This window comes from Bos indicus x Bos taurus, chromosome 9 (assembly GCF_003369695.1).
Source record: "Bos indicus x Bos taurus breed Angus x Brahman F1 hybrid chromosome 9, Bos_hybrid_MaternalHap_v2.0, whole genome shotgun sequence".
NCBI classification, from domain to species: domain Eukaryota; kingdom Metazoa; phylum Chordata; class Mammalia; order Artiodactyla; family Bovidae; genus Bos; species Bos indicus x Bos taurus.
This window is the reverse complement of record NC_040084.1, coordinates 87,548,094-87,569,747: the sequence shown is the minus strand read 5'-3', so window position 1 is coordinate 87,569,747 and position 21,654 is coordinate 87,548,094. Positions and strand designations below refer to the sequence as shown.

Below are 21,654 nucleotides of genomic sequence, written 5' to 3'. Positions count from 1 at the left end.
GCGGGGAGGGGACCCACCCAGGGGCCAAGATGAGAGGGGCCGGGCTCTCATCCCAGGAGGAAGGGGCAGGAAGGCCTTTGCAGACCCAACTCCAAAGGCCTGTTCTCATAGGAAGTAGCTTGGGTCAAGCAGGCAAGGCAGGAGCCCCACAGCAGAGACTGTGGGAAGGGCTGAGGTCAGGCCTGTGCTCCTGGAGCAGCAGCAGTAGGTCTTTGTGAAAAACTTCTATACCTTGAGGGGAGGCTCAGTTCAGTGGTCCCTGTCCAGCAGGGAGAAGTTTTGATAGAAGAAAGCTTCAGCCCCTTAACCCTTAAGAATAAGGGTGTAGAACCCCTCAGTGGGGAATGAGACAGGCTGGGACAGTTTGCTGCAGTGAATGTACCTGGACAAAAGTCACATCAAGCATCAAAATATGAAGAAATTATAAAGGACTGAAAATAATTGCATGCATGTGCAGTTGGGGCAAATAATCAAAACAAGATACAAAAAGACCAAAAACCCAAGGGGATTTCAGAGCAGCCGGGAGCAAAAGCAGGGTACTGGTCATGATCCCTGCACACAGCACCACCAAGGGGGAACAAACCACCCAGGTCACCCCTCTGGCCTGAACCCAGGACCCGCCCCCACCCTCAACTCATATGCGGGACCGGCTCCCCCACCCTCTGGAGTCAGCAAGGGAACATGTTACTTGTTTTTGCTCCCTCATGAGTCCCAATAAAGCTTCTTTCCCCCTGAATTTGTGTCTGGCCTTTTACCAACTTCTATTGATCGAGTCCAAGAGCACTGGTCGGTAACACAGGAGGGCTTTTGCTGAAGGTCAGGATGCTGCTCGGAGATGGTGTCTCCAGTGGGCTTCCAGCAGAAACAGGGATTGAACATATGCAGATCCCAGGTGGGGAAGCACCATGTCAGGAACAAATCACATGAAATGGTTGATATGAGTAGAGAGACGGGACGGCTGCCAGGTCCTGACTGCAGAGTATGATGCTGGTTCCCAGCACAGGGCGATCCTAGAGGCAAACACCCTGGATGGGCGGCCAACCTAGACACAAACTGCACGACTGAAAGGAATGAGACCAAGGAAGGCCCTGGGGCTCCACTGGTTAGGACTCTGGGCTTTCGCTGCCAGGTGCCCGGGTTGATCACTGGTCAGGGAACTAAGATCCCCAAAGCCAGGCAGCCGACCAAAAAACAAAAAACCCCAGAAACGAAAAGAAAGTAGAACACAAGCTGGATGATCAGGACGCTGAAAACAGCCATCCCAACAGCTTGTCTGGATACTTTGCCCATTTTCTAGAACTGAGACAGTTATCAGAACAGAGAATCCATTACTACAGAGAAAGGCCAGTTTCCAGCAGGAGGGCCCTCTTATCACCATGGCAAGCGCAGTGCAGCAGTCCTCTGGCCTTCCCCATCCTTGGAAGCCACACGGCCATTGACTCAGGTAAGTGCACACTGGGAAGCAGAAGCCATCCCACATTCCTATGGACCCAGTGTGTGACTCACATCATGTCCAGGGATCTGAACCATCATCGCGACCCTGCTGTTATCAATGTGATGCATGAGATGCAGGGTATTGAATACATGACCATCCTGCATCCTGCTTATAGGGGTATCACAGTGTGTGAAGACCCACACGGTGGTTATTTCACATTCTCCAGATTCGAACCAGTGATGGAAAAATCTCCGTAGTTAGGAATGGGGTGAAGGCTGCCATAGTTGAGAAGTATGAGTACATTCTCATATTGCCTTTCCTTTGCTACAAACAGAATGTGCAAGACCACCCTTTTCTGGGTAAAATGACAGATTAGTGACAATCATGGCCTGAAAGCATGCAGGGCTGTGATCCCTTCACATCTGCTTTTTATATCTGCCTGGTGTAAAGCATTTCTATCAATGGCCGGACACTAAATATTTCAGGATTTGCAGACCAGAGGCTTCTGCAACTGCTCAACTCAGCTGTGGAAGGTGTTCATGGAAAGGACATGAAGGAATGAGTGTGGCGGGAACTGCCCCTGGGACCCTAGGACCCTGCAGCACCCATGACACAGAAGTCCACCAGTGGGGGAAATCATGCCAGGGATAACCTGCCTGCCTGCTAAGTCACTTCAGTCATGTCTGACTCTTTGCGACCCTATGGACTGTAGCCCACCAGGTCCCTCTGTCCATGGGATTTTCCGGGCAAGAATACCAGTGTGGGTTGCCATACCCTCCCCCAGGGACAGCTTGTGACATCCTAATCAGAGCATCACAACCCAGCCCCACAAGGTCAGAGGCATGACCACACTACTTGAGTGAGGAAACCCTATCATTTAAACATGGCTACTGATATGGTCCTGAGTCTGGTAGAGAAGGGACCTCCGGTCTTGATGAACTGGGCTCAGCTGAGAGGTCAGCTGTCATAGGATAGAAGTGATCGTGTGGTTTGGCATAAGCAGGGCCACAGGGAACAGATAAGATGACCAGCAGGGGACCAAGACTCGACAGCAGAACTGTGGTACCTTCCTGTCCTCTGCTCACCTCTGTGGTTACACAGGGTCCCCGTGGCCCCTTGGACCGAGGAAGCCACTCTACAGCAGAAGAGGGGGGCCTTAGCCTGTAACTGCAGGACCCACCCTCCTATCACATTCCCACCACCAGAGGCTACAAGGCAGGACCGCGCAGGGTTGGGATTCATAAACAGGCAGCTGAGGGAGCCCCTGGATAATTCCCCAGGTGATGAGTCACCCAGTGCTGGGGTTCGCAAACCAGGGCAGTGGTCAGAGGGATTCCTTTGGTTTTTCACATTGTCTTTGCCTGTTGTCGCACCACAAACCTGGAAGTGCACAGAGACAGACGCCAAAAGGCCTGAAGAGATGAACAGATTTGTCTTCTGTAGATTTCCCCAACTCCTGTCTTAATCAATAAACATTATAGGCTGCCATCTCCATGGTTTGTGGACGATATGAATGTGGGACCAAAGGGTAGAAGTGGGGGTTCCCCCTCCTCACCCTCAGGCCCCATGTCACACTTTGGGCGACTGGGCTCTCATCCCTCCTGGGGACCAGGCTGGGAAGCTTTTGCTGGGGTAAGTCCTCAGGCAAGGGGATAAGATGCCAGTGGTGGAGAATGTGATTCAGGTCCCTTCACAGGTGGGAAGGTATTGGACGCCCTGGGCTTCTCGGGATGCAAAGATGTGGAATGAACTTAGTGAGCTGTGGGGCAGGAGTGTGGCCACTAAGGGGATGTGTCTGGGGAAGGGAGAGCCTTTCCAGGTGGCACGGGTGGTTTATAGCTGGTAAAGATGCCTGGGAGTCAAGGGCAGGGAGTCATGTCGAGGAGAAGGGTTTGTGTGAACAGATGAGATCAGTGGTGTGTGCTTTTCAGGGGGTGTCTAGGTTCCTCCACACAGGAAGGTCGCCTGTCCCAGGCCTGCCACGGGGGCTCCCACTCCTGGAGGCATGGCTGAGGGGCTGGGAGCTTAGGGATGGCAGTGTTTCCTGCCATGCTCTCCTTGTCCTCTTGCCTCCCCACCTCCCATTGTGTGAGCATTGCTATTTCAACAAGTTTGCCCATTTGCTGGTCTGAAAGTGGCCAACCAGCCCAGCAGGTGCCAACAAGGAAAGGAGCTCACCTAAGGATTGAGGAGGAGGAGGCGGAGGCAACACCACGCCCGTGGACTTTCTAACCAAGGCCAGCTCAGGTCCCGCTCTCTGCTTATAATGCATCAACTCCACCCTCTCCCAGCAGGTTCACTGGGAACTCACCACGCTGCGCTTCGTGGACACAGTTGGGCAGCAGAAGCAGGACCAGGATGGCAAGACTGAAATTGATGCCAGCAGCCCATGCGACCTGAAGCCCCAGGGTGACCCACTCTTGGGGAGGAGCCTGGTTGGCCAGTGGAGAAGGGAATCAGTCCCCAGAGTCCTCCCACTGGAGTCTCTCCTGGGGGCTCCCCCAGGCTCCCCACACCCTCTGTGGGACTGATGTTCCTCAAAAGTTCAGTGATCTGTCCCTCACCTTTCTTCTATCCATCCCCTTCTCTGGATCCCCGTGGTCCTTGTGTGTTTTTAGCGGCACTAACACCTGATAAGGGGCTTCCCAGGTGGCTCAGCGGTAAAGAATCCGCCTGTCAATGTGGGAGATGTCTGTTCCATCCCTGGATGGGGAAGATCCCATGCAGGAGGAAATGGCAACACACTCCAATATTCTTGCCTGAGGAAATCCCATGGACAGAGGAGGCTGGCGGGCTACAGTCCACAGGATCACAGAGATACGACTTAGTGACTAAACAACAACTCCTGAGACGGGGGTTGGCGAGTCCTCAGCATGTACAAATTCAGGGTTACCTGCATGATCTCCTCAGGTCCTAAATGAATGTTTAGCCTCTCTTCATTCCCGTAGGTAGCGTTTCCCATTTACAAATGTGTAAATTGAGGCATGGCAAGATGAAGAAACTAGCAGAGTCAGAATTTTGTCTAGATTCCTGTTTCTGGAGGTATCTATAGTCCACATCTGTGAAACTGCTTCAGGTACTAATTCCAGTCTCTGTAGCCCTCCACCTCTGACCTCACGCCTGGGGATCTGGGGTGAGGCCGGGCGTCAGGGACATGCCTGGGGTGAGTCTGGGTGCCCAGGTCCCTGGGGCCTACACTCCTCACACGGGGCTGACCCGGCCCATCTCTCACGGCAGCCTCTGACTTCCTCCTGTTCTCCCAGTCCTTCCTCCCTGTGGTCTGAGTCTACCAGGGGCTTCCGGGTTGCCTCCTCTGGGGGATTCAACCCAGGCTCCCGCCCCCGGCCCTTTTATGAAGGGAGAGTCTCCCTACTCAGCTCACCTAGCCCCACCAAGCTCTTGCCCCACCCAACCCTGAGTCCTGCCCACCCTTGTGGGTCTCTTGTCCTCCAACCAGCCTCCCAGCACAGGTCTGTCCCACAAAGAGACTCTAGTGAGTCTGTTGAGAACCTTCTTATCTCTTTTGCACCTGTTGATTCACAGAGTTTGCTGCTCTCCTTGAGTGGCAGCTTGTGTCACCCCAAGCTAGAGCATGGCGCCAGACTGCGTGTGAGTCAGGGCTTCTACCAGATAAGCCTGCCTGTGGCATTGCGGTCACACAACTCATCAAGATCCCAGGGACCTGCAGTGATTGTCTTAGCCTGGGCTGGTGTCACATGGAGATGGGGCAGAGCTGAGAGATTGGCTTCTCCCTGTGTGCCTGTGTGTGTATATGTGTGTGTGTGTGTGTGTGTGTGTGTGTTGGGGGGATGGATTGCAGGGAGTCTCCCGTCTGGAGCTCTGTTGGCTGTCAGCCCCAACCAATGCTAGGCATGGTCTCCAAATGTTGGCCAGCACACCAGACACTTTGCAATCTGCTGACTCTGTGCTGGGACAGGGAGCAAGCAATTCTGTGCTCATGGTCTCTAGGAGTGGTGTCTCCATTTCCCACAGTCCTCCAGTGCTCCAGATCATAAACCCTCTTGGTTTCTAAAACAGGAGTGGGGGTGTGAGGCTGCTTCTCCCAGCAATGCACCAGGGCTGGGGTGCCTTATGTAGGGCCAAAACCTCCTGCTTCTTAGGCAGAATGCTCCAGTTTTTGATGACCCTTCCATTTCAGAGTACCTGGCCAAAGGGTCCCAACTAGATCCCTTCTTTTCTGTTCCTGCCCTTCTCACCGTGGTTCTTTCTCTATGCTGGTTGTAGAGGGGATGTTCTGCTGGTTTCAGGTCATTTTCTCGGAAAGAGAGCTGTTTTGTATGTGGTTGTAGTTTTGGTGTGTTCATGGGAGAGTGGAGCTCAGGGCGTCCTACTTGGCCATCTTGATTTTGCCTTTGTGTGATCAATGATCTCTCATGTTAGTATTGTAATTGTTTTGGGGTGCCAAGAACCATGGGCACATTGCCATCCGATATGTGTGTGTGTCCTGACTGCTCTGTTGACCCGTCCATCTCTCTCCTGAGACTCCTGAGTCCCTGAGACACAGCAATATCAAAATTATGCCATTGACAGGAAGAATCACACATCTCTCACTTTAAATCCAAAGATAGAAATGGTTAAGCTTTTCAAGAAGGCACGTCAAAGCCACGATGGGCCAGTAACTAGGCCTCTTGCCCCAAATAGTTAGTCAAGTTGTGAACGCAAAGCAAAGGAAATCAAAAGTGCTCCTCCAGTGAACTCACGAATGAGAAGAAAGCAAAACAACCTTACTGCTGATATGGAGAATGTTTCAGTGGTCTGGGTGAGAGACCACAAGAGCCACAACACTGCCTTAGGCCAAAGCCTAATCCAGAGCAAGGCCCTAGGCTTCAATTCTATGAAGGCTGAAAGAGGTGAGGAAGCTGCAGAAAAAAGTTGAAAGCTGGTAGAGGTGGTTCGGAGAAGGCAATGGCACCCACTCCAGTACTCTTGCCTGGAAAATCCCATGCACGGAGGAGCCTGGTGGGCTGCGGTCCCTGGGGTCGCACAAAGTTGGACACGACTGAAGCGACTTAGCAGCAGCAGCAGTAGCAGCAGAGGTGGTTCATGAGGTTTAAGGAAAGAAGCCATCTTCCTAACATAGAGTGCAGAGTGGAAGAGCGAGGGTTGATGCAGAAGCTGCAGTAATTTATCCAGAAGATCTAATAAAATAATCTATGTTGATAGCTATCCTAAATTAGAGCTTTCCAGTGTAGAGAAAAGAGTGTTCTATTGGAAGAAGATGCCCCGAGGACTTGCATAGCTAGCAAGAAGTCAGTTCCTGGCTTCAAAGACTCAAAGGATAGGCTGACTCTCTTGTTAGGGGCTAATGCAGCTGGTGACTTGAAGCTGAAGCTAAGCCTCATTTACCTTCTGAAAATCCTAGTGACTTTCAGAATTATGCTAAATCTGCTCTGCCTGTGCTCTGCAAATGGAACAACAAAGTCGAGATGACAGCATATCTGCTTACAACACTGATTACCAAAAATATTAAATCCACTGTTGAGAACTACTGCTCCCAAAAAAGGATTCCTTTCAAAATATCACTGCTCATTGAGAAAGCACCCAAGGGCCCTGACGGACAAGTAATGAGATTCATGTTGTTTTCACACCTGCAAACACAGCATCCATTCTGTAGCCCATGGATCAAGGAGTAGTCATGATGTTCAAGTCACATATTTAGGAAACAGTTTCAGTAAGGCTATAGCTGCCACAAATGGTGATTCCTCTGATGGATCTGGGCAAAGTCAACTGAAAACTTTCTAGAGCAAATTCATGAAACATTTGTGATTCATGAGAAGAGGTTGAAATAACAACATTAATAGGAATTTAAACGTTGATTTTAACCTTCTTAGATGACTTTGAGGGGTTCAAGATTTCACTGGAAGAAGTAGCTACAATGTGGTGGAAATAGCAAGAGAGCTAGAATTAGAAGTGGAGCCTAATGTGAACATGGGACTGATTGTTGCACTCTAATGGAGAAGACTCTTGAGAGTCCCTTGGACTGCAAGGAGATCCAACCAGTCCATTCTGAAGGACATCAGCCCTGGGTGTTCTTTGGAAGGACTGATGCTAAAGCTGAAACTCCAGTACTTTTGTGAAGAGTTGACTCATTGGAAAAGACTCTGATGCTGGGAGGGATTGGGGGCAGGAGGAGAAGGGGATGACAGAGGATGAGATGGCTGGATGGCATCACCGACTTGATGGACATGAGTTTGGGTGAACTCTGGAAGTTGGTGATGGACAGGGAGGCCTGGTGTGCTGCGATTCATGGGGTCACAAAGAGTCAGACACGACTGAGTGACTGAACTGAACTGAATGATAAAACTGGAATAAATGAGAGTTGACTCTAATGGATGAGAAAAAAAGTGGTTTCTTGATATACAGTCTACTCCTGGTGACGATTCTGTGAAGACTGTTGAAATGAGAACAAAGGACTTAGAATATTAAGTTTAGAATAAATTTAGTTGCAAAGGCAGCAGGAGGGTTTGAGAGGATTAACTCCAATTTTGAAAGTTCTACTGTGGGTAAAACGCCGTCAAAGAGCATTCATGCGAAGAGAAATCTTCTGTGAAAGGAAGAGTCAAACAATGTGGCAAACTTCATTGTCTTATTTTCAGAAATTGGGCTACCCACCGCAACCCTCAGCAACCACCACCCTAATCAGTCAGCAGCCACAGACCTTGAGACAAGACCCTTCACCAGCAAAAAGATGATGACTCCCTGGAGGCTCAGATGATGCTCAACATATTTTAATTTAGAAACAAAGTGTTGTGTATTAAGGTCTGTACATTATTTATTTGCACATAAAGCTATTGCACCCTTAACAGAATTCCATGTCAACATAACACTATATTGCAGTGGAAATGAAAAAGTTTGTGTGATTCCCTTTATTGTGAAATTCACTTTATCGCCCTGGTCTGGAACCCAGCCTGCAATGTCTCTGAGGTCTGCCTGTATTTACATGGCTTTTAGTCCACGTTTTCCAGCCTAGAACTAACACTGGGATGGCTGCATAGTAGGGTGAACATATGACCTAGTGTTGGGATATGGTGAAATATACATTTAAAAATCCAGAGAATTTAAAGATCACTCCACAACTGGACTGCATGTTTGTTTAGGAGTGATCTTTAAATTCTCTGTTTCCACAAGAAATAAAGCGTTATCATTGGTTTTATTTAGTCTCATAATGTGGTGGAATGGTGAAATACCATGACTTTTCTCCTGGATTAGAAAACAGGCACGAAGTACTTAACTCTTTTGCAATATTAATTTAAGGATCAGTATAAAGGGAGGACCTGGTAGGCTGCAGTCCATGGGGTCGCTAGGAGTCGGACACAACTGCGTGACTTCACTTTCACTTTTCACTTTCATGCATTGGAGAAGGAAGGGCAACCCACTCCAGTGTTCTTGCCTGGAGAATCCCAGGGACAGGGGAGCCTGGTGGGCTGCTGTCTATGGGGTCGCAGAGAGTCAGACACGACTGAGGCGACTTAGAAGCAACAGCAGCAGCAGCAAAAAGGGTTCCCAGGTGGCACTAGTGGTAAAGAATTGGCCTGCCAACGCATGAAACACAGGAGACAAGGATTCGATCCCTGGGTCAGGAAGATCCCCTAGAGATGGAAATAAGGACCCACTCCAGTATTCTTGCTGTGAAATCTGATGGACAGAGGAGCCTGGTGGGCTACAGTCCATGGGGTCACAAAGAATCAAACATGACTCAGTGCCAATAGAGTAATAAATTATGAAGGGAATCAGTCAACGTAAAATTTTGTTCCATTGAAAATACACTGAAGTTGTTTCTCTGGACATAGAAAAAAATCCCTGAGTCCTGTAGTAACAGATGTATTTTTCCAGCAATATCATCATTTGTAACAATAAGGTCACAATGCAGGGAAAAGTCTAATTTTCCAAAAATTAGAAGAAGACTGAAAGAGTTCTGTTTGTGGAGATCTCTTGTTCAAATAGTTGAAAGTTTCAGTTCAGGGATTCCGTCACTCAGCACCAAGAGAAATTAGGTTTGAAAAAAATAAAGATGTTGAGGAGGATGCTCATCAGATTTGACAAGAGACTCGAGATGGTGCAGCCACTGTGTCATCATAACTGGTAGACAGACTTGAGACTCCTAAGGTCTGATCTCTTGGCTCTAAAGTGAACGCAGGAGAACAAAAGCAGCCAAGCAAAGATTGAGTCCTGAGGCCAACAGAGCACCTGTCAGGGGCTTCCTGGGAACACAGTCTCCTGCAGAAAAGAAAGAGGCCTTGGTCCAGGAAGCTGAGGAACTCCTGTCACTTTCCTGGAGCTGTCCCTCCTCAACCTCCCCTCCAGCCCCTCCCTCACTGAGGGGTTCCTATGTCCTCCACCCCCACCCCCACCCCAGGCCCAGCAGCTTCTAGACACCTCCTCCTTCCTTCCTGCATCACAGAGTCACCACAGGCCCTGACACCCCCTGCTTAGGCTCAGGACTGGAGCCAGTGAGGAATCAACCTGTTCCCTTTACTCAGATCCGGATCCTCCCCGAGGTGGGCCTAAAGGACTAGGGAGCATGTCCTCGGAGGAGGGGTGTTGCTTCCTGACAGCCTTGGGGGGCTGCAGGCAAACCTCCTTCCTTCGCTCCCCTCCAGCCTCTGAGCCAGCAGCACACACAGCTCTCAGGACCAGGGTCCCTACCCCCTATCTCTTCCTGGTCCCCCCAGCTGGGCGCCTCCACCCCAGCTCAAGCCCACCATCCCCAGGCACCTCTGCTCAAGGCAGGGCCTCTCAGTGATGGAGGCTCTGGGTACCCAGGAGGCTGGTGATGTGCAAACCACAGGCTGAGTCACACCTGCTGCTGCTCTAGGAGCACAGCCCTGGCCTTACCTCTTTTCACAGTCTCTGCTGTGGGGCTCCTGCCTTGCCTGCTTGACCCAAGCCACTTCCTGTGAGAACGGGCCTTTGGAGTTGGGTCTGCAAAGGCCTTCCCACCCCTTCCTTGTGGGATGAGGGCCCGGCCCCTCTCATCTTGGCCCCTGGGTGGGTCCCCTCCCCGCTGACACATCATGTGGAGCCCCCATGCTGCTCTCAGCCCCCGTGAGTCCTGCCCTCGCCCTGAGTGCCTGCTGTTCTCACACCACCTACCGGGGCCCTGCCAGCCAGCAGTCTGTGCTCAGTCAGGGGACTTGGCTAAACCTTTTAAGCATCAATAGGCCCTCAGCCTTCCTGTGCCCCAGCCACCCCTCACTTCCCATTGTCATCTGACAGTGAGGAACTATCAGAACTGAGGCCTGAGCTTGTCTGAGTTCTTGCTGTCAGGTTATATGAGGTCTCACTCACCTGGCTCATTTCCAGGATGAGGAGGTGCAGTGAAGGGCAGGGGTTGCATGGGATTCCCAAATCCAGGAGGAAAGGGTGGGAAGGCGTTTGCAGACCCTACTCCAAAGGCTTCTTCTAATATGCAGTGGCATATTAGAAGTGGGTCAAGCAGGCAAGCAGGAGCCCCACAGTAGAGACTGTGGGAAGGGGATAGGCCAGGCCTGTACTCCTGGAGCAGCAACAGTTGTGACTCAGCCTGTGGGATTCCCTTCCCTGTCCTCACACTAGGCCCTGTGCCCCTGCCTTCCCTCTGAATTCTGCCCTCAGTACCTCTTCTTGTAAAGGATCCAGGCTACGATGCCCTTTATGACAAAACTGACGAGAACCCCAGGGGCGATCCAGGTGACGTGACTGATGGGTGGAGCCGTGGGCTGCACTGTAGGTGGGACTGTGGTCGGTGATGCTGCAAGGAGAGTAAGAGTGAAGCCCTTGTCCAGACCCCAAACTTGGCAAATGCCTCCTCGCTCCCCTGACTCAGGTACTCCTATTATGCAGAAGTTTACACCCATCACATGGAGGCCCTTGAGATAGATCCCCAGGCGAGACGGAGGGAAGAGAGGAGTCCACTCCTCATGGGGCTCTGACAGCTAATGGGGGAGCAAGGTTTCCAACACAGCCACTCAGTCCTACTGTGACATCAGAGATGGTGACCTGAGGATGGAATCCTCAGGAGCTGACAGCAGAGGTGGTATTGACAGATTTCCAGAAGAAGGATTGGTGACATTTGAAAGAAAATTCTGGAAAGAGGGTACAGTGAAAAATAAATCCCAGAAATCAAAAAGATGTCTACAGGTTTGGGATCAGCAAAAATCCATGTTCAGTTGTCCAAAGGCCTGTGCTGTGAGGAGAGCTGTCAGGAGGTAGAAGAAGAAGGAGGATGACAGAGCATCCCGGATCATTGCTCTCCCAGGAACAACTCACCTCTGACGGATCAGTTCTTCAAACACACACACACACACACACACACACACACACACACACACACACAGAGGGGTGGGTCCATGTCACCATGAGAGGAGTATCACTTTCTCTTCCTCTTCTCACTTACCCGTGGTCTTCAATATTTCCTTCCATCGCACCATGAAATCCTGAAGCCAACCCCGACAGTCTCCCATGGAGACCTTCTTCAAGAACTCCATCACAGCTCTGTCATTCTCCCACTTCTCTTTCATCCATCTGCCTCCAGGTTGACCCACTCTCCAGTGTCCATTCTCCAAATCAAAGTGGAGGCTCATTTGTCCATTCAAGCCAAACTGCCAAGATCCACTGACGTGTCTGTCATCCTCACAGTGACATGTCATCCTGGCCTGCAGGGTGCGAGGGTCTGCCCCCACCATGGGAAAGAAAGAGCTCAGCCTCTGGGCTTGATAGATTCTTTGCCCCACCTGGGTCCACCTCCCTTGGCCCAGCTAATGTGGCCCTGTGCTCTCCCCAGAGGCCACTCCTTCCACTGGACTACTAGGGAAGAACCAGTATTCAATTATATTTTTTACTTATAAACAGTGAATGTAGCTAAGCCCCTAATCTGGCCCTCCTGTACTTGGACTTTCTAACTCACCTCTGGGCATGTGTTTCTCCAGTGTAAAGTCATGCATGTGGTCCTTGATCCAGTCCCTGATGTCTCTCAGTGTTTCGATCTGTGTTTCCCAGGCCTTTATGGTTTTCACTTCTTCTCCCAATACACTTGGGATTATGATCTTTGCATGACCACAGTCATAGGAGAGAAAAACCTTTCCGTCCACCTGGCTTTGAATCTCACACCACGGATGTCCAGGTCTGGGCTGAGGATCAACGGTGAAGTCAAAGGAAAGAGAGTGAGCGTCTGTGAAAGCAAACCGCAGTGAGGGTGAGGTTGGAAGAAGACCCATAGCCCTCCACCCCAGTTCTGTGAGAGCACAGTAGGACTGCAGGTCTAGGCTGACAGAGCAGGATGGCCCGGCCTGCCCTCCCCAGCCCCTCATCCGGTACGACTGAGGAAGACGAAAAGCCTCAGTCAGGCAAGAAACACCACAACCCTGGATATGCCCCATTTCCACTCTGCTCACAAGCTCCGCACGTGGCACTAACCGACAAATGCTTTTCCCAGGGATGGGCCAGGCTGGTTCAGAAGGAAAGGCCTAAACCCAGAGGACTGTCAGCTTCTCTCTGAGTGTCCTGTGAGAGATGCAGAGGGTGAGGGGGCTGTTCCTGAGGAAGCGGATCACAGTCAGTGAGGCTGGGGTTGGGAAGGATGAGCTCAGAACCCAGAGCTGGGGAAGGGAGAGTTTATAATCACGGGTCACTGGGCTTAGCAAGGCTGGGGAGACATGGTAATCTCCCACTAGGACAGGTCTTGGAATCCTGGAGAAAGGCCTGGCCCATCGGGCATGAAAGAGAAAATCCAGAACTTCCGAGGCAGGTGGTAGAGGAGGCGATCCAAGGCTCAGAGAAGTGAATCTGCCAGGGTGGACACGGTATGAAAGGGCAGGAGAGTGTGCAATCCACCAGCTCCATGGGAAAGCCTGATGGACTCTATGGAGCTCGAGAGGAAAGCGCAGATGAGAAGCATCTCCAACAGCTCAAGGTTGACTTTTGCAGAAGGTCAGGGATGGTGGTAGGAGACCGTGCTCCTGTGGGCTTCTACCAGGAACAGGGATGGAAGTTGTAGAAAAATCAGATTCCAAGTAGGGGTGCTCTAGGGCCGCAGAAAAGTAGGTGCAGTGGTCAAACTGATTAGGGAGTCTCAATGCCAGCCAGGGCCTGACTGCAGAGAATATGATGCTGGCTCATAGAGCAGGGCGATCCTAAAGGCAAACAGATGGGCAGGAACCTAGATACAAACTGTACCATAGAAAGAATTAAAGAAAGACAGAACACAAAGCTGGACGATCAGGAAGCCAAAGGCAGCCATTCCTACCAAACACCTGATCCAGGCCCATTTTCCGGATCTGAGCCACTTCTCAGAAGGTATCATCAGAGAAAGAAGCCATGTTCTAAAGAGGAGGGCCCTTTCATCACCACATCTAGTGCAAAAGTCCTTCCATTCTTTCCCAAAGAGCCACATGGTTATTTACTGGGGTAAGTGAACCTGCAGAAGCAGAAACTACTCTCACATTCACATTGCACCTAGTGTGTTTCTAATATCAGGCACAGGAATCGTAGCATCATCATGGTCCCCTAATTGTTGAAGCCATGCTTGGAGTACCAGGCCATCAGTGGACAGCAGTCCCAGGTTCTGCTTACAGTGGTTATCACTGGGTCCACAGACCACACAGCGGTCATTTCACATGCCCTGGCCTTGTGATAGGCATGGAGACCTGAGTAGCTAGTAGATTATCATGGGGTGATGACTACTGTAGTAGTCAATTCCAGATTCAAACTTCAGACCCTACCTCCCCATCCCCAATAGTATGTGTGTACAACATCCTGGAGGAAATACAGAGACAGGTACCAATCTACAACCTCTCGAGGGCTGCAGGGGTGTGGTCCCTATCCTATCTCCATTTAATACCACTGTGGCCTTAGGTTTCCTGTAATGGTACAGAAGAAATACTTGAGGCTTTGCGGACCCTAGGTCTCTGCTGCAACCTGCTGTCCCAGCACAAAAGCAGTCACAATAGGTGAATGATGGGCATGGCTGGAGCTGCTTCTTGGGCAGATGACCCAGCAGAACCGGTGACATCAGAGGTATCTGTGGCCAGAAAGGTGCTACGTGCCATTTTCCATGTGAAGGCTCACAACACAGACCCCAAGTGTTCTGAAGCTAGGCCATGCCACTTGCAGAGGGGAAAGTCACACCATTTAAACGTGGCTCCTGGTGTGGTCCTGGGGCCTGGCAGAGATGAGGCCTCTGGTCAGGGACTGGGGTTGCCCATCGTGATGTGTGCTCATCAACCCCTAGTCATTAGTTCAGCTAGGCCAGCCGTCATAGGACAGAAGTGGTTATGTGTTTTGGCATAAGCAGGGCCACAAGGAACAAACAAGACCCACATCTCTGGCCTAGATGTGAGCCCAGAGTTGTTATATGGCCACTATCCTCTGCTCACACCTGTGGATTCCTGTATGGCACTTTGGACCAAGGTAGCTACTCTGTAATAAAGAAGCGGGGAGCATTAGCCCATAACTGCTGGATGGTTTTTATTTACCTAATAAAAAGTACTGCATGTTGAAGACAAATCATTCTCAACACTAGTGAAAGAAAGCAAAACTTTAAAGGTGAATCAACTACATTACCTTGAAGAAGTTAAGAAAATAAAAAGCAGTTGGTAGTAAGATTGTTAGTTCAAATATGTGTGTTTAAACAATTTTTAAAACTATTTTGTAAAAATATACCTATACCTCAAAAGCTGCTGCTAAGTTGCTTCAGTCGTGTCCGACTCTGTGCGACCCCATAGACGGCAGCCCATCAGGCTCCACCATCCCTGGGATTCTCCAGGTAAGAACACTGGAGTGGATTGCCATTTCCTTCTTCAATGCATGAACGTGAAAAGTGAAAGTGAACTCGCTCAGTCGTGTCCGACTCTTAGTGACCCCATGGACTGCAGCCTACCAGGCTCCTCCATCCATGGGATTTTCCAGGCTGCTGAAGGGAAGTAGGTAATTTCCCTACTGTTCTCTGGTCCTTTCTTACTACTGCTGAAGGGAAGTAGGCCACTTCTCTACTGTTCTCAGCCATGAAGGACCAGCAGGTCCCTTCTCACTGCTCTCTGGTCCCTTCTTACTACTGCAAAAGGCAAGTAGGTCCCTTCCATACTCCTCTCGGCTCTTGAAGGACCAGCAGGTCCCTCCCTACTGCTCTCTGGTCCCTCCTTACTACTACTGAGGGGAGTAGCCCCCTTACATACTGTTCTTGGCAAAAGAAGGAGTGGCAGGTCCTTCCTTATGACTCTCTGGTCTCTTCTTACTGGGGCTAAAGGGAAGTAGGTAATTTCCCTACTGTTCTCTGGTCCTTTCTTACTACTGCTGAAGGGAAGTAGGTCCCTTCCCTGCTGCTCTCTGGTCCCTGTTTACTCCTGCTGAAGGGAAGGAGATCCCTTCCCTGAGACTCTCTGGTCCCTTCTTACTACTGCTGAAGGGAAGTAGGCCCCTTCCCTACTGCACTCGGCCCTTGAAGGACCAGCAGGTTCCCTTCCCTATTGCTCTCTGGTTCCTTCTTACTACTGCTGAGGGAAGTAGGCCACTTCCCTACTTCACTGAGCCCTTGAAGGACCAGCAGGTTCCCTTCCCTATTGCTCTCTTGTCCCTTCTTACTACTGCTGAGGGAAGTAGGCCACTTCTCTACTGTTCTCAGCCATGAAGGATCAGCAGGTCCCTTCTGAACTGCTCTCTGGTCCCTCCTTACTACTGCTGAGGGGAGTAGCCCCCTTACATACTGTTCTTGGCAAAAGAAGGAGTGGCAGGTCCTTCCTTATGACTCTTTGGTCCCTTCTTACTGGGGCTAAAGGGAAGTAGGTAATTTCCCTACTGTTCTCTGGTCCTTTCTTACTACTGCTGAAGGGAAGAAGGCCCCTTCCCTGCTGCTCTTGGCCCTTGAAGGACCAGCAGGTCCCTTCCCACTGCTCTCTGGTCCCTCCTTACTCCTGCTGAGGGAAGTAGGTCCCTTCCCTGAGACTCTCTGGTCCCTTCTTACTACTGCTGAAGGGAAGTAGGCCCCTTCCCTACTGGACTCGGCCCTTGAAGGACCAGCACGTTCCCTTCCCTATTGCTCTCTGGTTCCTTCTTACTACTGCTGAGGGAAGTAGGCCACTTCCCTACTTCACTCAGCCCTTGAAGGACCAGCAGGTCCCTTCCCTATTGCTCTCTGGTCCCTTTTTACTACTGCAAAAGGAAAGTAGGCCTCTTCCCTACTCCTCTCAGCTCTTGAAGGACCAGCAGGTCCCTTCCCACTGCTCTCTGGTCCCTCCTTACTCCTGCTGAGGGAAGTAGGTCCCTTCCCTGAGACTCTCTGGTCCCTTCTTACTACTGCTGAAGGGAAGTAGGCCCCTTCCCTCCTGCACTCGGCCCTTGAAGGACCAGCAGGTTCCCTTCCCTATTGCTCTCTGGTTCCTTCTTACTACTGCTGAGGGAAGTAGGCCCCTTCCCTACTTCACTTAGCCCTTGAAGGACCAGCAGGTTCCCTTCCCTATTGCTCTCTGGTCCCTTCTTACTACTGCTGAGGGAAGTAGGCCCCTTCCCTACTTCACTCAGCCCTTGAAGGACCAGCAGGTTCCCTTCCCTATTGCTCTCTGGTCCCTTCTTACTACTGCTGAGGGAAGTAGGCCACTTCTCTACTGTTCTCAGCCATGAAGGATCAGCAGGTCCCTTCTGAACTGCTCTCTGGTCCCTCCTTACTACTGCTGAGGGGAGTAGCCCCCTTACATACTGTTCTTGGCAAAAGAAGGAGTGGCAGGTCCTCCCTTATGACTCTTTGGTCCCTTCTTACTGGGGCTAAAGGGAAGTAGGTAATTTCCCTACTGTTCTCTGGTCCTTTCTTACTACTGCTGAAGGGAAGTAGGCCCCTTCCCTGCTGCTCTTGGCCCTTGAAGGACCAGCAGGTCCCTTCCCACTGCTCTCTGGTCCCTCCTTACTCCTGCTGAGGGAAGTAGGTCCCTTCCCTACACCTCTCGGCCCTTGAAGTACCAGCAGGTTCCCTTCCTTATAGCTCTCTGGTTCCTTCTTACTACTGCTGAGGGAAGTAGGCCCCTTTCCTGCTGCTCTCGGCCCTTGAAGGACCAGCAGGTCCCTTCCCTATTGCTCTCTGGTCCCTTTTTACTACTTCAAAAGGGAAGTAGGCCTCTTCCATACTCCTCTCGGCCCTTGAAAGACCAGCAGGTCCCTTCCCACTGCCCTCTGGTCCTGTCTTACTACTTAGGGAAGTAGGTCCCTTCCCTACAGCTCTCTGGAACATTCTTACTACTGCTGAAGGGAAGTAGGTCCCTTCCCTACTGCTCTCTGGAACATTCTTACTACTGCTAAAGGGAAGTAGGTCCCTTCCCTACTGCTCTCTGATCCCTTCTTACTACTGCTGAAGGAATAGGTCCCTTCTCTACTGCTCTAGGCCCTTGAAGGACCAGCGCTCTTTATCATGGATCAGTTAACACCAGCAGGGTGGCCGGGGTAGGAGCTATTCACCTTTCAAGGGCTCAGGCCAGGTGGGCAGCATCAGGTGGCCTGGCTTCTCCTGGGTGGTAGAGGCAGGCACTCACAGCAGGATGGATGTGCAGGGTGGTCTCCCTGGGATGGGGATCCGGCAGGCTGCCGCCAGTACCGCTTGGGTCCGCTAGGCTGCCTGCCGCCCCAGCGCCCCTTGGCCCCAGAACTCCCACCCACTGTATCAGTGTTTGGGCTTGAGCTGTCCTGTCCTGGCAAAGTAGATTCTGAAGTTACGACACTAAATGCACCTCAACTTGACAGTAACTTCAAAAAGCTTCACATCTTAGAGTTGAAACAAAGGAAAAGTTGCCATCCAGAAATCAAGGAAGGAAAACTTCAGCCTTGGACAAAACAACCAGCGGAGGAACCCATTTATGATCCTGTACATGCAGCTCCAGCCATGTCTACACGTGTGTTTTATATCAGCCTAGGGTTTTGCTGTCCAGGTATATTTCTTGTAGTACTAGTATTAGCTGTTTTGCATCTTCATAGTGTGAAAAGGATTGAACTGGGAGATAGCATCAGCACCAGCAGTAGTTCCCAAGGGCTGTCTCAGTCCCAGTCGTTCCCAGATGTCTCGGTATGTGAGAGGCAACACATCCAACAATACAGCTCCCATCTCCAGTTATCTGACCTTGTGGCTAGAGGAGTACGACTTGAGAAGTGTCGCTCTTTTGGAGGCCAGAGCTTAGGTGAATGATATCAAAATATCTATCCAGGGAGAGGAACTCAAAAGATATACACAGAAGGTACCTTTTGGTGTAGTATCCATGGGGTTTATGTAGATGAAAAAGATCCAGATAAAGAGCAACAAGCATTTGTAAAAACAGTTAGAGTTCGAGCTTGTGAAATTCAGCTGATAGCGATGCTCCCTGAAAGCTGAGAGCTATGAGATCTTCATCACAGAAATCTTCCTATTAGCCACGTGTGAACAGAAGAAGCGGAAAAGCCCATGGTGGACTGCCTTACATTAACTGGGGGTATCTTAAATTGTTTTTACGACAGTGCAAATATGTAGAGACCAATAGTCTGCAGGCAACTTCTCAACAAAACCTAGTTCACATGGCTGCCCAGATTGCCTGTGGAATGAGCTACCTGGTCAGAAGAGAAGTCTTCCACAAAGACCTGGCAGCTAGGATCACTGTCATTGATGACAACTTCAAGTTAAGAGCAAAGCCAATCCCTCTCCAAGTCTTGTTCCTCATGGACTCTCACTGTCTGGGGAACAACAAAAACACTGGATCGATGGATGGCCTTTGAAAGTCTGGTTAAAAATGAGTTCTCCATCCTTCCCTGGTGATCCAGTGGCTAAGACTCCACACTCCCAATGCAGGGGCGTGGGTTTGATCCCTGGTCGGGGAACTGGATCCTCCATGCCACAACTAAGAAGTCAGCATGCTGCTACTAAAAGAGCCCATGTGTTTATGACTCTGGCCAAACGCCCTAAGTGGATACCCATTTGATGTGGCCCAGTACCTGAAAGAGGGTTACCAAATAGCCCAGATTATCAACTGTCCTGATGAACTATTTGCTGTATTGGCTTGTGCTGGGCCTTCGATCCAGAGGAGAGGTGGAGTTCCAGCAGCTGGCCCAGTGTCTCACAGAGCTGCATGCAGCCCTGGGGGCCTGTGTCTGACTCTCCTCTCACAGTCCCCCAGCATCAGGAGGAAGGTGCCTGTCGAGGCCCACTTGGAGCCAGGTAGTCACATGCATCACCCAGCATCACAGAAGCACGTTTGTCTTCCAGAACACATGCCTTAGGAATGCTTTAGCATCTGAACTTTCGAAGACAGATTTAATGATGTGGAATACTTTCTCAATAGCAGTTTTATTAGCTTGAACTGAAAATGTTTATGTAAATTTTTTACACATAGTTGCCTTTGAGGTCAGAGAAGGCAATGGCACCCCACTCCAGTACTCTTGCCTGGAAAATCCCATGGATATACATTATATGATATATATACATGCACATGTATATACATACATACATACCCTGCATATAAGTTAAATAAGCAGGGTGACAATTTATAGCCTTGACAGACTCCTTTTCCTATTTGGAACCAGTCTGTTGTTCCATGTCCAGTTCTAACTGTTGCTTCCTGACCTGCATACAGGTTTCTCAAGAGGCAGGTCAAGTGGTCTGGTATTCCCATCTCTTTCAGAATTTTCCACAGTTGATTGTGATCCACACAGTCAAAGGCTTTGGCATAGTCAATAAAACAGAAATAGATGTTTTTCTGAAACTCTCTTGCTTTTAGGATGATGCAGCGGATGTTGGCAATTTGATCTCTGGTTCCTCTGCCTTTTCTAAAACCAGCTTGAACATGTGGAAATTCAAGGTTCAGTATTGCTGGAGCCTGGCGCAGGACAGCGGCGGCTGCGCGGCGGCTGCGACGGCGCAGAAGGGCAGATTATGGGCTTGTGGTTTTCAGGGCGGCTCTGGGTCCCTTCCCCGGGCTCCAGGACTCCCACTTCCCAGGGCCGGGCTGAGCCCTGGCGGGCCTCAACAGCATTTCCTGTACGTTCTGGCCCCGTTTTCTCCCAAAGTCCCCGCATTACTGCTTCACCAAGGCACCCCTGTTCTCGCCCGGAGAGCCCGCAAGTAGCCCGGGGGAGCCACCGAGGTGTAAAGGACCCAGGGGAGGGAAAAGAGGAGAGGGCGGCGGCACCACCCCTCAAGAAGTTTCGCGAACCCGCGCGCACCCAACTTCCCCGCGCCGCGCCCCCGCCCCGCGCAGGTTCATCCCGGAACTCACCGCCGGGCGTCCCGCTGAACCAGACAATGAGAAGCAAGTCCAGGAAGCCAAGACGCGTCTCAGGGCCACCTCTCTCTCCCTTTGCCATCTGGATCTCGATTTTGCAGGAGTGGAGGATGGCAGGTCAGAGGAGCGGATCCTTTCTGGGGCGCTGCGGGCGTTCCTCAGCCCGGGCGCCCCGCCCCAGGGCCAGGCCGGTGAAGTCATTAACCTGCGGTTTCCCCAGACTGCTAGCTCGCGACCAGGATGTTGCCTCTTCCTCCTCTAACCACTTATTTTAGCGTTTCGTGGTCTGATAGCCAGAACATTCCTAGTTAGATCATTTTGTCATTTTGGTCTTCCTAATTAATAGAAATTGATCAGAGGTCGTCAGGGAAGAATTTCTGGCAAGAAGGTCATGGAGGGGCGAGCTCAGGGCTTCCTGCTTCCCTATCTTGAGCTTGCCTTGGATGATCACTGACCTCTTCACTGTATTGAGTTTCCTTAGGGTTTTCCATACCATCTTATGAAAACTTGAAGAAACTTTTCAGCCAACTCAGTTATTGTTTCCGGTGCCAGTTCAGGTGGCAAACTTAATTGATAAACGTCGTCTGTGTCCTGACCGTTCCACTGACCTGCCCTTCTCTCACCCTCTCCCTCTCCTCCAGCTTCCTGAGTCCCATAGACACAACAGTATTGAAATTAGGCCAGTTCATCACTCTGCAAGTTTGCTTCTGTCCCATTTGTTTATTTTTTCCTTCAAAATTTCAATGCCAATGCATTTTGAAGAGGATTCTGTGTAATTCTACAGGTTGTGTGCCCTCCTTTTTTTTTTTTGTATAATTGTACAACTTTGGAAATTACATAAGTTATAATGATCCAGTATTATTTGTCATTCAAAAAAAAAAAACTAACTTTCTCTTTCTCCCAGCAACCATCTAAGGGGAATTAAAGTTCCTGACAGAAGGCCCGTTCAAGATGGCTTCTACTCTGGTAGAAACAGAAAACAAAAAGATGAGGAAAAGC

General features: G+C 50.5%; 1 pseudogene; it reads right to left on the bottom strand.

Annotated features, from left to right (window-relative positions):
• Window positions 1-9,152: 9,152 nt before the first annotated feature.
• LOC113898568 lies at window positions 9,153-21,433 on the bottom strand (annotated as a pseudogene).
• Window positions 21,434-21,654: the final 221 nt, after the last annotated feature.